Source organism: Syngnathoides biaculeatus, chromosome 1 (assembly GCF_019802595.1).
Source record: "Syngnathoides biaculeatus isolate LvHL_M chromosome 1, ASM1980259v1, whole genome shotgun sequence".
Classification (NCBI taxonomy): domain Eukaryota; kingdom Metazoa; phylum Chordata; class Actinopteri; order Syngnathiformes; family Syngnathidae; genus Syngnathoides; species Syngnathoides biaculeatus.
In genome coordinates this window covers 10524297-10539772 of record NC_084640.1, presented here as the reverse complement: position 1 = coordinate 10539772, position 15476 = coordinate 10524297, and the positions used below count along the sequence as shown (strand labels likewise).

Here is a 15476-nt window from a genome sequence, read left to right as displayed (position 1 = left end):
TACAGCACCTGGTATTGGGTGGTCTCCCATCCAAATACTAACCAGGGCCAAACCCGCTTAGCTTCCGAAATCTGACGAGATCAGCGTTCTCAGGGTATCATTGGCCGTAATCCCCCCATTTTATTGCAATTGTATCATAGCGAATAAAAAACTTAGCCCTAAACCTAATCCATTAAATTTTTTTGTGTTTTACCTGCCAGCTGTTAAATCGTGATCGCAAACATTCATGACCTGTACAGTTAAAAGAGTTTATGACTCCAACAATTTTATTATAATTTGGATTATGCAAAATTTGTTCAGAACAACGTGATGAACAAATCGGTGGTTGTAGTCAGTCATAGTTTCGCCGTTTAATTCCACACATATTTGAAAAATAAGAAACCTTTTTTCAGTTAAATCTATTATTTTACTAATTACACACCATCATTTTTATTCAGCACAAAATCCTACTGTCTCTTTAATAATGCGCAAAAAAGCAAGTAATCTAGTACACATGTGACCTTCATGCCAGACCTTTTTTCGAGCCAACTTCTGTTTGGAACTGCAGGACGCTTTGCTCAGTACGTGTCATTGATCTCACTGTCAGACGTACACGGACCCCCACTTACGTTCCTGCGGTCGCGCAGCGAGGGGGAATTGTCTGCCTGCTGTCGGGGATGAGTGCCACATTCAGGGGCTACCTTTCATCCGTCACGCGACGTGACACTGATTCCTTGCGTGTCAGTGTGGTAATCTTTTTTATTTATTTCTTTTTTTTTACTCCGCAGTTCCGACTAAGCATTTTGATTGGACAAGAGTCATTCCATGTGTGTTGTTATACAGTAAAAAAAAAAAAAGCAGTCTGACTTTTACGCTTACCTCACAGGTATTCTGAGCAGTTAAGTTATCCGTCATTGATTATCCAGGCAGTCATTGGTTATCCGCGTGGTTATGGAAAATTATTTTATCAGTTTGAATGGATGGCTGCCAAAGAGCGTGCAAAAAAAAAAAAAAAAACTCAAAAGACTTACTGGAAATGAAAACAGTGCATTGTTGACCTGAAGGTGAAAAATAACCACTTCCTCAGTGGAGTGCATCATGGGCAACTTGGAGTGTAGACCTGATAGCTACAAAGCAAAGAAAACTTTATGATTTAGTATTTTCCGTGAATGTTGCTATGAGTATATGCTGAAGGCTAGATGGCCCTGATTGTAAGCTTTTCTGGATGGCGGTAACCAAGGCGACACATTGTAAATCGAGTGTATTCCTATAAATTGTTTTGCTTCTGCTGTCTTTATGTCGAGCTATTTCATTCTATCCTTTTTAAGCTACGGTTAAGTGGGAAGAGCAAGAGACTCGGATACAGTGCTAGCTCAACAGCTTGCTGGCTACCGTTTGAATCCGCCAATACATCACCGTTTGAGGGAAACATCGCAGTTAACAGATTGCAGTCAACCAGCTGATCCAAAATTGCTTCGCCGGAATCGCGTTAGCCGCCAAACTTACTGTTGACAGACTCGTATTTCACTGGGTGGAAGCAGCAGCGGCACCCTTTGCGTTGATGGAGCCAAAGTGATTAAATCTTCCCAAATGGTTCTGTTGCCATCCATTCAATGCCCTGAGAATGAAATGACCCGGAAGAACGAGGATATTCACAGGCATGATTGAAGACACAAATAGTTGTTTGTGCTTTATACTGTTAAGTAATAAATGGTGATTGGAGGTATTGTACCGGAGGTCGCGGTGTCGTACTTCAGGGCTGCGATTATGTGTGATTATCTGTGATTATCTTCGGCCGCGTGCCTCCGACCGAATCACCGCCGTGAGGCATATAGCATATGACATCGTTTCCTCTTGTGCGATGTTGATAAATTATTACCCAGCCGGTTGATATCCAAATATGTGATGGTTCAAGTGTGTACATAATGCTAGTTGTTTAAGATTCAGTCTTATTGACAAACTTCTCCATGTACGCAGTGTTATTATTAATCCCAAGAATATTTTCAAGCCATTTTACCCCACCCCTGCCTTCAAGACACGCTGCTAATATGAGTGGAACACACCTTCAGAAAACCCTTCTTTAAGGCGTATTACAAACAGATAAAAGAGTGTGACTAATGTAATCGTGATTAATTATGGAAAAATCATGCAAATGGTTTCAGCATTTAAGCGCGTGTATATTCATTACAGGTTCACAGTGCATTCTTCCCGTGAACAAAGTTAGCAAATGTGGATCCTGGCGCAAAAATTCTCATTTACACATAAACAGAGCAAAGCGTATTATTCACTACCAGGCCGACCTGCTGTTACCGTCGCATATCGCAAATAACCCCCTTGGGCGAGTTGCTTCCGTCTGCATCATTATCATATTTATTTAAAGAATCACATGACCCATTTCATTCCAACATGGGATCCTCTTGTCATGATTGAGTGGTCCCGTATTTAAGGACGGTTTCTCCAGAGATACTGCTGTGCATAATGGGAGCGTTACTATTAAACATAATCTTGACTCTGTCCTTGCCGATGCGATGTCGGGGAAATACCTCCAAAGTAAAAACTCTTTGTTGAAGAATATTGGAATTTCAGTGCTTTTTGCCCTTTATGTATGGTATTTTAATGATCGTGATACAGTATGATATAAAGTATCTGTATTTTTGCAGGATTCCTCTGCTTACTGATAGCCATCCATTCATCCATCCGTTGTCAACACGCGCTTATCCTGATTAGGGATGAGGCACACTGGACCCTATGATCTTAATCAACGGCAAAATATTTTCCACGGAAAAATATATATTATTACTTTTACATCTTTGGCTGCTGCAATATAGGTATAATGAGGGAGAAACTGTAGCCACCATCATTCCCTGACATCAACCCTAATGAGAACCTCTGAAGTGCCTTGAAGGTGAACCTCTATGACGTTGGACTGTCGTGAACTTCCAGACAGCGATGGGAGACAATTCTCGCATCCTCAAATGCGACAAAATTATCTATGGAATTAGATGAAAATTGTTAAGGTGATCTCAAAAAAGGGCTCCTATGCAAAAATATGTTGGGGTTTTTTTGTGGCTCAAATTCCATTTTTTTAAGACAGCAATATGACATTTTAAACTGTTGTATAATAATTTGGAGCAATTTTGTAGTTGAAAAAAAAAATTAAAATCTGATGTAATTGTTGATGATTGAACTTTTTTTTTCAATGTAATTAGCGTTGAATATTCAGGAACATGCGGCACAGTGGTTCAGCTGGAAAGCGTCGGCCTCACAGTTCTGAGGTCCCAGGTTTAATACCGGACACACCTGTGTGGAATTTTCATCTTCTCCCCATGTCTGCATGGATTTTCTCTGGGCACTCCGGTTTTCTCCCACATCCCAAAAACATCCAACATTAATTGGACACTCTAAATTGCACCTCGGTGTGACTGTGAGTTAGCTGTTTGTCTCTATGTGCCCTGCGATTGGCTGGCATCCAGTTCTGCCTCCTGCCCGTTGACAGCTGGGATAGGCTCCAGCACTCCCGCAACCCTTGTGAGGATAAGTGGCTAAGAAAATGGATGGATGGATATTCAGGAACATGAACGAAAACAGAATATGCTTTTGATTTGGAAGACACTGTTGAGTGATGTTGATGAATGCAAAATGGGGATTGAGTCCTGCCCATTGTAACATGAACACTTTAATGGAGCGCGTCTAATGATTGCAGCAATAATACAGAGAAAAATCCATCCGGTATCCAGCTGCACATGTCAGTGTCAGCCTTAATAGCCAAATATGTCACGATAAAAAAAACTTGTAGTGGCTCTTGGCCTGTGGCTGGTAATGGAAGATGAATAGCAATCCAGCCGTCGGGTGCAGCTTGGCGTTATTAAATGGTTTGTCTGGATACGTTTCTCCACAGACGAGACGAGGCATGCCGGTATTGATCCGATGCTTGGAAAATGTAAGGTTATTTTTGTTCTATTTTGAAGGAATGCAAATCTCTGTTGTCGGTCATTGACTTCGGACACGGCAGAAGGGGCCAACTTGATCCGTCCCTCGATCCCGAGAGTTACTGTAGGCCATCTCCTCTTCCCCCTAACTCCCGCCAAAAGGACCGACGACATCGCTGTTACACTATCCGTCGAACCGACCGTGACCTTCTCAAGGATTTACATTCAAGAAATGTTTATCGATAAGTGCTGCGCTTTAAATATATTATCGTCCGATACGATACAGCGGTTGGAAAGTCTTTATATACCTGAGATGCCACATGATCCCAAACCTCCTCTAGTATAGTTAGCTCTCGACTCGTTGGCTTTATCTAAATCAAATATTTCCCAACTATGGCGATTCAGTGAAAATGACAAGCTAGTATAAGGAATATTGCATTGTTTTTTTATGATTTTATTAATAAAACATTGTCTCATTTCCACCACCTCATGCATATTTCATTTTAGCAATGTAGTGAAACTTGGAGCCTTGTGAGTTGGAGAGTCCGGCGTTGACCCCGCCTCTCGGCTATACAGACCTCAGCCGACCCACCACCCTAATGAGGGCAAGCAGGATAGAAACTGAATGACTAGATGAATTGTGATGCCATTTTTTGGCCTTTAAAATTGGTGGAAACCTGTTCCAAATGACGAGGACACTTGTCCTACACCGTACCCGTTTAGCTCCGACGCGCAAGGTTGCGTTTACCCCCGCCCGAGTCAAGCGGCCGGCAGCTATGGACTGATACTTCAACGGAGACATAATTAATGAGTTGTGCTTGTCTGCGCCGCTCTCCCCCCTCTGAGCGAAGTCGTGTTCCGCGTCTCCTCGGAGAAAGAATTGTAGCTCCCGAGGTTGCTGCGGTAACTGCGATAACGAGCCACGACATAAATGAAGTATAGGAGAAAAGGAACCCGCTGGCTGTGCTGAATCTGAACGGACTGTATACTTTTCGCTGTCGGGGATAGCGATGAGCTAACAGTGGCAAAACCTGCGGTATTGGGAATACTGTATTCAAATCGTAGATTGAGATTGTATTTTGTATTTGCGGAGCCGCCTAAACATTTGCATAACTGGAAAACTCTGCAAAAGAAAAGAGAAAAGGAAATCTTTCGAAAAATTAAATGCATTACAGGTTCATACAATCCAGCTGTCCTAAAGCTTCTGGACAGTATTATTAGTATTTTTTGGAATAAAAAAGAAGTGGACAGCGATAATATGCAAATGTAGATCATATTATTTGTATCTGATAAGGTGGAGGCTCAAGGCTCCATCACACTTTTATTATTTTTAAAAAAATCTTACTTAAAAGAGAACGCAAAACAATTTGATTTTGGCTCTATAGTCATTTTTCAGTGGCTCTGGTGAGGATGTCAATCAAAGGGATGCGTGCGCCGGATCCAGTGCACACACCTTAAATTCAACAGCTGTTTTATTGAGTGAGGTGTGCCATGATCTTTGCCGAACGGCAGCTCGCCAGGAGTCATAAACCAGCTGTTGGTTTCTTTTACCAACACAGAGTAGAGAATTGTCCTCGCTCAAAGTCGCAAAGAATCATTGATCCTGCAAAGCAGGCACAGCAACCTTAAACTTGGTTATTATCAAGATAAGGTAGATGAAAGCGTGTCGACTTAATTAAAATTGTATTTCAAATCCCCCCAAGTCCGGGCTGCGGACCTCTTGAGTAAACAACATTGTTCAAAAGCAAACGTTGATTTGGCACTGCAAAAAGACAGAGAGAAATACAGTATGTAGATCATCTCCGTTGTCTCTGATGGCGGCCAGGTTTGAATTCACTTCATCAAGACACAATAATAACAAATAACAGCCAACAAAAGCAAAGCGCCTTTAATAGAACACAAGTATGCATTGTTCTGTTTAATCTATGTTGTAGTGATTTTTCATTCCATGGAGAGACCCCCCCCCCAAAAAAAAAAAAAGTGAAAAACTTTTGCATTCTTCAAGAAGAGCAATAACAGATTAAAATGCAGGCAGGCCTGTGTCCAATTTTTACCATAATTAAAGTTGTGTTTATCACGCTTATCTGGCACTGGAATACACACAGATAGTCTGTGCCATTTAAATGAGATTTTTATTTACTTGAACGTATTTCCACTCTATCACTAATTGTCATATTTAATATGCAATGTTTAGATAAGGGGTTTGTACTCTAATAAAATAAACAAAGTTTGCCAATCCATTACATTATATAACAAGTCAATTTACAAGTGAAAATTCAATCAAGATTTTTTTCTTTACTCGCTTTTTGTCCCCAAGGGGTTGTCAAAATCCGATCACATGATCAGAAATAAGGGTCGATCACGTTATTTTTTAACTGATTAGTATCCGGTGGAAAAGAACAGATTTAAATTTTTTAAAAATTTGTTCTTAATGTCACAAAATGACAAAATATTTCCACGGTACAAAGAAATTAAAACATTAAAAAGGACCAAAAAATGATTTTTTTTAATCTTGCAAGTATTTTAATGAAAGCATGTCACATAAATGTTACTTAGACAACAGAGAACTGTTTTAAATTATTTTAATCGTCCCCTCAATTTTATAGTTCAATTGACTTATAATCCTTCAATCCATATTTCTTCTTAAATGTGACACAAATTTGTTGAATAATTGAATAATTCTCATTAAGTCAGTATTTCTTTTTGTTGCGTGTCGATTAAGTTGATTTCAATAATTTCATAAACACTGCAAAATGCAATTGCTGTAAAAATGGGAATATTGTTGTCGGTTTTAAAATATTGTGATATTGGGCTTGTGTTCCACGGTCAATTTAATGAACAATCCAAGTGCCCTTAAAGAAGGACTCACTCTTTTTTTTTTTTTTTGAGCTTGGAAAAGTAAACAATCAATGGAGCTAATAAATCGCAGCATCGCCACATGTTGTTGGTATTGATTTGATCGTGAAACCGATTTGCTGGGAGAGTGTCCCAATATGACAGTTCCACAGGGCTGGAAGTTGACTGCTGTACCAACACAGCGCCGTTAGCACCGTATAAAGTATGACCTTTCACAGCTGAGATTCCATTATCACCTGCCCACAGTTGGCATGCGTACTATAAAAGCTCATTTCGCACGTTGGCTAGACAGCGTTAATTCATTGCCTTGTTTTTTTTCCTTCTTTTCTTTTCCGATTCCAGATGTTTTGGTGTAGATTTTGAAGTAACCCCCGTTAACCGAACAAAATGGCATTCCCGACCGCCGCGTAGTACAGAATTCCCGCATTTAGCCTCGGAGAACTCGACACGGGCAACCTCGTACAATTACCGGTTTGGGGGCTGCCATGCTAATGATGTGCATTGGGTGGCGACGCCTCTGCTGCGGCGCGAGCGAGGATTCTCACTTTCCGGCGACACGGAACCGCATCTTCGGTGCGAACTGTCAGCCTGAAGACGATGCACACCACTCAAGCGGCTCCCCCACCTCCCCGCGCCGTCTCATTTTCGCAGCCGAATTTGCTCATATGCACGTCTCAGGTCGCTGCTCTGACATTGACAATGTTGTCAAAGATTACTGTCACGCAATGTAGCCCCGGCAAAGTGCGCTGGCCTACATCTCTGAAGGACGTTGAAGGGAGAAATGAGTGCTTAAGATGCTCCATAACGGGAAAACAATCCATGTTATTCCGATATCCCCCTCACCCCTCCCTCCTTCCTCTTGTTATTCTCCCTTTTTGGATAATTTGATGGCAGCAACACACCAGTGACAACGGGCAACAGAATCTGGTTAAAATGTTGATGTGACACTTCAATTTCCTCTCCGTCAGTCAGTGCAGCTGCTGGATCTTTCTTATTGCCCGGGCCAGACTGACAGCTCCAGATGGATTCGAGTCCTTGTTTAGCAGCAAAAATATGTGATTGCTTGCTTGAAAATACTTTGCTTGAAAAGCGATGTGAAAACAGACAGACAAAAAAAAAATACCCAACAAATTTCCAACAAGAATCCATGTGACTTGTTTAAGCATTCCATCAACACGGCGAACCGGTGCACTGGCGGTTAGCACATCTGCCCAGTAGTCCTAAGGATTTGGGATTAAATCTCAACCCCAACTCTGCGTAGTTTTCATGCTATGACGTTCTCCTTGTGCTAATGTAAGTTTTTCCCAAATAGTTCTAAAAACATGGTTCACGGAACACTGTAAAGTATCCAGAGATGTGAATGGAACAACCATTTTGCCTACAGTCGTACCAGTCCGAGGTCTACCTTGGTTAGTGTCTACTGGGATAGAGCGCTCCATTCACGACATTTCAGAATACCAACTATTTCGCCCGAGATTGCAATATTAGTTTAAATGCAGCATTGCGGCGTTGCAGATTTACATTCCTGCTTGTGAAAGAAGAGGGAAAACTGATCTTGTTTACTGTAAATCCCAGACAATCACTGCATGAAGGTGATGATCCCCCCGGGGGGGGGCTTTATTTGCCCTCTGCGACCACCAAGGTCTTGTCATCAAACTGAGGCGTCCTGGGGAGACAGCCGGCGGCACTGCTGAGTCAACATCCCCAGCGTGGCCCAGGGTAGTCTATTAGCTTTACCTGCCGCCCCGCGCCGCAGGATCCCCACAGCACTAAATGAAGCCAGGCATATTTTCATCTTCTTGACAGCCTGGCGGCGGCTGCAGCTGTGGGAGATGGAAGTCGGTGTCAGCCCGCGCATTCTGCTCCAGTTCTGTTGGCCGGGCGGCAGATACAATATGCAGATTGCTGTATCAATCACGCGCAACTTGCCTAATTTTGGTCATCTTTCAGAAGTTAGCAGCTGTTACCTTCATTAAAATAAAAAGACAGAGTTACTTTGTAAGCATAAACCAGTGATTGCCGACCACTTTGCCTATTCTGTGTGAGGGATGTCAAGTGACAGGCATAACAGTTAAATGCTCTTCCACTAGATTACAACTATGTAATTAAACCAAGCAATCTACTTCATGTTACTTGATCAGTTGTTTTGTTCCTTTTATTTTTGAGGCAAAGTTCCCACTTTGAACTGATATCAAAGAGCATTTTACCCTCTTACCTCCTGATCCATTTTGAACAAAACGGGCTTTCTCAAAAGTATCGAACCTAATTTCCAACACCCCCCCCCCCCCCGGAAAAAAACCCAGACATTTATCCTTGAGGCGACATAATGCTGCACAGCTTCCACACAGTGAGGGAAGATGTGTAGTTTAAACGCCTCTCTGACTGTTGCACTTTTTAGAGCGTCAAAAGATGTTCCACCCCCCCCCAAAAAAAAAAACAACTTTCACACTCCTATTGTGATTCATAAAACAGAATAATAGCCTTGTGTTTAACTCAACAGCCCCAACTGCACACTAATGTATGTCAGAGCATTTGTAAATTGAAATTATTATTTTAGTGTGGAGAATGCACTTTTTGCAACATTTTGGTCTGTTGTTGATCCACGAGATTTATCTAATGCAGTGTTTCCGAACCTGTATTAAGCCAAGGGACCCCCTGATGATCACTCAAGGTACATTAGACCTCTGCAGCACCCTGGCTCCTACTTGGGATTCACTCTTGTAATGTAAAGTATTGGCTCAATAAAGGTCGGGAGAACAGTGCCACAAACAAGATCTCAGCTGAGCTAAATGCAATTTAGGACATACTCGAGCTGTCTTAAATGGACGAACAATTAGGCGCTAACGCAAGTCAACAAAGTAATAAACCTCCTTGATGCGCAAAACATCTATTATTTAAAATGGCTGACCTCCATTTCCCGCCGTCTGCATCATCATCTGACTGATGTCAGGCCGCTGATCGATACCACCTTCGCTATAAATCATTAGAGTTTACATGAAGCAAGGCAACATGTTTACAGAACTTCCTGCTTTTCACAGTTCATAAGAGCATAAAAACCACCTGCCAACCTTTATTGCTAAGGTCGCCATTGGTGACACGCACTCAGAGCCAGTAAAACATTAACACACGCTCGGCGTGTCTATAGAGGGAAATAATTCTATGCGTTGCGCATATTTTAGTTCTTCCCGTCCTAACATTTTTTGGGATTCCCGAGGAAGTTGGTGCGACCGGCGAAGGCGCAGGTGCTGTGAACCAAAGTGCCATTCCCTCTGGCGGGCGGTCGATAATGAAACGGCGTGAGCGATGCGAAGGACTCTGCAAACTTCTTTTTCATTTCCTTAATCTCTGCCCGCAGGCTGGTCCGGTAACGCCGAGCCATTATTCTCCCCCCCCCCCCCCCCCCACTTGATCACTCATATCGTCTCCCATTGGATGGGATTAAAGGGAAGCGAAATCCTCTGCACAAATAAAGAACACTCTGTAATTTGATAACCTTAATAAAGATGGTGAGCAAATTGCCTTGTTCAGTTCTATGTGGGACTGGTAATTGCAACTTGGAGCGGTTGACGACAGGAGGTCCAGACTTTTAACCAAGCAAAATGAGCTTTACAACAGTGCATGTATTTTGAATCACTTTTGCCCAGTTTCTTTGCTGATCTAGTTGCTAACGTGGTTTCAGTTTTTTCACTTTGGAAATCCAATCTCATAAAATGAAGGCATGAAGAAACAGGGGTAACTGCGGCAGTGAGCCTTTTGAATTAATTTCGCAGAGTATAATGGAAAATTTGGCATCTTGCTGCAAAATGCGAACTAGATGGAGTGACCAATCACAGACTTGCTTCTACGGATAGAGATTTTCCCAAATTACAGCCAATTAATCCGCCATTAGTGCCATCAGTCGGGGTGCCCCATCACTGAAACAGACAATTTTGCCTTGTAAATCAAATTTCCAAGGAGCAAAAATCAGGGCTAATGGTAAACTGTAAGTGATGATGAGATCTACTAATTGAAGGACATTACAAGAAGAGGAGCACGGCTATCAGCGTGATGACACTTTCACTTTATTTCCTGAAATGATTGCAGAAACTACTACCCAATGAACTGAGTGACCAGTTGTTTGTGCCCGATTAAACCTACAGTATCGTTATTTAGTAATAACAGGGGTCACAGTACCCGTAACTGAGCTTGCTGTAATTTGTGTGGGTCCTTTCAGAATGTGCACTTTCTCTAAATACGCTTAATGACGTAGTTGGAGCAGGGAGGGAAAAATGTCAAGAACCTTTGTAGCGGTGACATCTTGTTGACATTGGCGTAATGAGTGGAGGCGCACGGGCGTCGAATTCATTTACCCTGCACATTCCCTCTTCTCATTATTAATCATTTAGTCAGAGTACACTCTTTAGCAGCATGACCTTTAATCGCAGGCTGGGCCGAAGCAGCTGCGGCGACCAGTCGGCCCTTCAAAGCGCTTCATCCGTGCTGTGTGAAGCAGCGATGATCCCTCGTGACATAAGCCGTAAAAGCGCAAGACAAGCTACGGATGCGGGATTGGGATCATGGCAGCCGAAGGAGGGGGGGGAAAAATAAATATAAGACACTGGAATCTCATAACCTCAGATAAAAATCAGGCCTCTTAAAAATGTGGGTAAAACTCAGATAGCAGTGGAGGTGGCTGTACACGAGCATGTCCCGCGAATAATGTAGTGTGCCCACACACACACACACAAAAAATACATTGAAGTATACATGGTGTAAATACGGTACATTACGAGTGCTTAGACCATTAAATAATAAAAACAGTTGCCCGGGGCAATCGGTTGTTTTGCCACAATTTCCTGCATCGAAACCGGCGAAGGTAAAGTCAATTCAGGCCAGCTAAATGCCATGCAACATTTATGATTATTATGATTTATTTATTATTGTCTGCCTGTGTTGATGTTGCTGCCCTATGTTGACACTTATGTAGTTTTGAGTTTTTGAGAACTTGGTTTGCATCATGTTTTCAGCAAAATTAAACAATTACATTGGGGATGGATTAATTATTAATAATAATAGGGATGGCTTGGTGGTACTGTGTGGAAAATAATATGGAAGCTTTTTAGGTGGGCATCAAGTACTAGATTTTCTTTATTTGCAACAGGGCTCAGTCCCTGTCCCACACACATTTTTCCAGTTAGGCAAACATGAAAGTCGAGCAAAATACACAATCAGAAACTACAACATTGCTTCTTGAGAACACCACAAGTTAGTAAATTAAACTGGAATGGGACAACTAAAGTGATACTTCGACACACCACAACTTACTTTTCTCTTTAATCGTCGTGCCTGGCTGCAGTGGCTTTGTGACGGAAGCGCGGAGCTGAGCTGCCGACGGGTCTTGAGCAGCTTGCAGTTTGCTCGACTGCCACCTTCGGTGCTGGGTTTGCCGTCCATCTTGCATAAATTGCAGTGAGGTGAAAGTGCGGTAATCCGTGTTTACTTTAGAGTATCTCTAGACCGCTGACGTGGCTCATACTCCAGAGCCACCAGAGAGCCACTTTGATATGTTTAGACGTGCTTTCTAGAAGAGTGCAAAGGGGTAGACCATCCTCAGATTCCACTATCAGTCCTTATACAATAGGTGGGGTGAGCAGGTGTCCAAATACTTATGTTTGCATTGAGCATTTATGAAAACAATATGGGCTCTGTCGGCAATTAATCTTGACTCAATCATTGAGCGTCTGCCTTTGTTCTTGTCATACACGTGATATTAGATAAGCAGACAAGAAGGGATATCCGATTTCTGTAGACAGGCTCGCGTCGGAAAATGCGCCCCTGCCGGATTAAGTGGCTCGGCTCGCTGTTCACCTCCGTCTTTGGAGACATTTCAATGACGATGCAGGCTGAGGCTTTGTTAAAAAGGGGAGGAGCGGCGGTGTCCATTTACCCGAGAGGCAGCCAGTGTAATCCATCAGCCTGGCCGCTGTACGTTCAGTGCACCCACCCCCCCCACACACACACACCACAAGCCGCCCCTCCACCGCACTCGTTCGCTCACGCCCTTCCACGTTTGCACCACATCTCTTTGTCCATACGTCTCCTCCCAAAGCTTCACATGAAATGATTCCAGAGGTTTTTATTAAGCGCCGTAAGTCCTCATACAATTGGCATGACCACAATGTATGTGATGGATCACGGTATGAATGGGTACAAATATATTTTCTCATTGGATTTGAAGGGAATTTAATCAATTATTATGATGGATGAGGTTGCTGGTCTTAATGGTCGGCATCATTGGTCACTTGTTTTCCTTTGTATTAGAGCCAATATTTTTGTCACAAGCGAAATTTAGCTGGAAGTGGATAAAAAAAAAAAAAAAAAAAACAATACTTGCGGATGCACTTCCAGCCATGCACAGGAACAAGAGTTTAACACACAGATACAAAATGAAAACACTCAAAGGCAATGGAGATGACGTTACCATGGAATTAGCTGTGTGATAAACGAGCTGAGACGTCACTAAATTGTCCCAAAATTCTCAAAAGCTGATTACAGAGTTTTTTTACTTTCAGCTTCACAGCACTATAAATCCAATTCATTCTTTTACATTCTCTTCTAGCATAAACAGTACAATGCTATTCTTCTACATTTAATATGTGATGAAAAATATGGTGTTTTAGATTTTAGGTTTGCAATGAATTTCAACTCATATTACGAGTATAGGAAATTAATTTGATATAATTTACTGTAAGTAAACTGAGTTTGGAACTTGGTCCTGGAACTACTCCCCCCTCCGCCTTGCCCGGACGCCTCGCTCGTCGACATAAACGTCATCTGATTAAAAGCCGTACTTTATCACCAACGTTCTAGCGTTCATCGACTTGCCCGCTTGTTCCTCGTAAAGATCGGCTGTAAATAGATAAAAATCGACTCCGGCTGTCTTTCAGGCTCATACGTAGCTCCTGTGGGTTCGCACTGGTTTGTGCTTGGAATGTGCATTTTATTTATTGCTTTTAAAAACAAAATTTTCCTCAAAATAAATAAATCCATCATTAAATTGTATTGGACTTTCATTGATGGACCCCTTTCACACATCCAGATCGCATTGCCTAAACCATAATGTCAAGTATCGGGTGCAAGTGGTCCGTTAAACACCACATCTCCGCGGAAACTGTTGACATTTTAGAATAAAGCGGTTAGGACAAGTTCCACAAGGGAAATATCCTTTTTGTACCACATTTTTTTCCCTAGCTGAGTGCGCGTTTGCTGCCACCTCGGATGATTTCCCTAACACTGGCAATAGAGTGTTAAAAGGAAGAAAAATCTGACAAGGCAATTTAACGCACACTATCAACTGCTCTTTTCTCTAAAATCTTCAAATGAATGTAAGATATGTAAAGTAGGAGCGCCAGTGAAGCAAGCTGAGCTGATCCACAGGGACGTTCTTGCTGTTAGTGTCTTACCCATTTTCTTGGCGTATAACAATATATCCCCTCGGTTCCTGACCCTGAGAACAAAACTTCCAGTATGTTTTTATACAAGTCAAATGTGCGTGTTTAAGCAGTTTGTGTCACTTCTCGTTATGTACGTACTGTTGTTTGATTCTAACAATACTATATGTGTGTTGTCAAGTGAATTTTCCATGTATTGTAAGCAAACAAATTATTGTAAAATAGTTAAATCAATTTCTGATTCTAAAATAAATTATCCACAGGGTACTCGGATGAAGCCAGTTGAAGATTAAACCCACAAGCAAGTATCACAAGGAGTGTTTCACATATATCCTACTTTGCACCCGTGAAAAAAGTAAAAGTAAAATGAAATACTCAAATACACTGCTATCAATATGTGTATGACTGGAAATAAGAGCGACAGCATGTATCAACTTGTGTTTGTTACAAGGATATCACTTTCAGGAAATGCCATACCTCACTAATGGGTACTAGTCTCGCTGAAGTACGTTGGTCCAAATGGTGCAAATTAATTTAATTAGCTTGAAAGACCCCCGAGAGAAAACCCACTGGCTCAAATGATGGCACATATGAATAAGCTATGAATTTTAAACACGCTGTAGATTTGTAGAATGGTTTAGGAGAAATCAGCATAATATTCTAATAAATTCCAGCTCTCAAGCGATGCACAAGTGACCAAAAAGTAAGCGGGGCTGAGTTTCTGCCTCTATACTTGTGTAGCATTGTTATTTTCTCAGTCTACCCTATCAGAAGGTTTGCCCATCCATCCATGAATGGGGAAAAACGTGCAGAGATTCAGTCTTATTTTCAACCTCCAGAAGTCCATGAAGTCGTATTTACTTTCACCATAATTTTGGGAATGTGCGATGTACTGTATGCGTATATTAACATTGATGACTTGCAAGCCAGTGATCCACAAAATCTGTAATCCGTACACAACCTTTAAACAATGTTACATTTTTTTTTTTGCGTCTGGCTGAGGTATAAATAAATAACACGCATGGACAACTCTAGGCTTGACATGGAAAAAAAAATACCTGCGGTAAAACAAAATGTTCTGTTTAGTAAAGATGATCCGGAATCTGTGTTAAACACTGTCTAGAGCTAAGCTGTCTAAAGACTTCTCCACTGGAGAACATCAAAGTCCCCTAATTCATTTGCAATATTGATCTTTTTTCATTCTCGGATTTGGTGATCTCTAGCAGGCAAGAGCGAAAATGTAATTGATTTGGCACAGTGAGGAACAGAACTTGTCTGAGTT

General features: G+C 41.8%; 1 protein-coding gene across 1 annotated transcript in view; it reads left to right on the top strand.

The window, feature by feature from the left end:
• The window catches only part of khdrbs3 (KH domain containing, RNA binding, signal transduction associated 3), a 72250-nt gene that overhangs the window by 12073 nt on the left and 44701 nt on the right, over positions 1–15476 (top strand). The window lies entirely within an intron of this gene.